Source organism: Chiloscyllium plagiosum, chromosome 20 (genome assembly GCF_004010195.1).
Source record: "Chiloscyllium plagiosum isolate BGI_BamShark_2017 chromosome 20, ASM401019v2, whole genome shotgun sequence".
NCBI lineage: Eukaryota > Metazoa > Chordata > Chondrichthyes > Orectolobiformes > Hemiscylliidae > Chiloscyllium > Chiloscyllium plagiosum.
The window spans coordinates 60,130,927-60,132,192 of NC_057729.1; the positions used below are offsets into that span (position 1 = coordinate 60,130,927).

At 45.7% G+C, this 1,266-nt stretch overlaps 1 non-coding gene across 1 annotated transcript; it reads left to right on the top strand.

Annotated features, from left to right (window-relative positions):
* The first annotated feature begins 752 nt into the window (after positions 1-752).
* On the top strand, positions 753-825 carry trnal-caa. Its single transcript has one exon. It is a non-coding gene; the product is annotated as a tRNA-Leu (tRNA).
* Positions 826-1,266: the final 441 nt, after the last annotated feature.

The following is a 1,266-nucleotide window of genomic DNA, read 5'->3' on the forward strand; positions in this document are numbered from 1 at the left end:
GGCCTGGAGGAAGATAGCCTCATTTTTCGCCTTGCGACCCTTCAACGCCATGGCATCAATTTAGACTTCAACAGTTTCCTCATTTGCCCTCCCTCTAACTTTTCCCAGTTGCAACTTCCAGCTCAACGCCGTCGTCCTGACCTGTCCCACCTATGCATTCTCATTCCCACCTATCCACTCCACCTTATTCCCTGACATATCACGTTCGCCCCCCACTTCCATCCACTTACTGCGCTCTCAGCTACCTTCTCCCAAGCCCCTACCCCTCCCATTTATCTCTCCATCCCATATGCTCGCAGTTTCATTTCAGATAAAGGGCTTTTGCCCGAAACGTTCATTTTTCTGCTCCTCAGATGCTGCTGGACTTGCTGTGCTTCTTAACATCACTTTAGTCTTGAGGTGAATCAGTTGATTGAGAGGGTTTTCGGATATTTTCTATTCTTGAAAACAGGCTGTGGATGATAGTCGAACTTTAGTAACCAACAGTTCAGGGAACAGCTAAAGGACTGAGCACAAGTCTGGTCACCGCATAAAGCAACTTTCTCTTTTAAATTGTAAGAGAAAAGATGAATGGCTGAAATATGCAATGTTGCCCATCAAGACTGTTTCACCAGTCAATGAGTTTATCAATGATTCCTTTCCAAGTTAGGGTGCTATGTGCCTTGGAGAGAAACTTGCAAATGGTGACGTTTCATTGCATATTCCAACATTATCCTATAGTCAGGACAGCTGTGGACGGGCGACTAAGCCTTGTTTTTGTAGTGTAGTGGTCATCACGTTCGCCTCAAACGCGAAAGGTCCCCAGTTCGAAACTGGGCAGAAACTGCTTTGTTCTTCAACTGCAGCCTTTTACATGGACAAGAACGGAGCTTTCTTGCATGCTTTCCCATCTGCAAACCTGCCTCAAATTGCTTGAACAAATCTGCTCTTGTAGTGAAATGTAATGCCGTTCCATTTAATTACCGTGCAAAGCATTGTAAAGTTTTTCTCCAACCTGGTTCTGATCATATGCCATTCTGTTTGAGAGTGTAGTTACCGCTTTCTGATCCTTCCACGAAAAGCAGTACCGCATTTGCATTCCTTGCGCAGGCGGCTCGGTTCAAAGACAGGGAAGAACCTGATGCGCTGGTGTCACAGTGCACCACGGATTCCTGAACTAGTCGGTTTGTCAAATGTACCCTAAGGTTGTCTCTGAAAGGCCTCATTTGGAACCTGTCTGTCGTTATTCAACGTGCGAGAATTGGCACCAGATATCCTGAATCATGT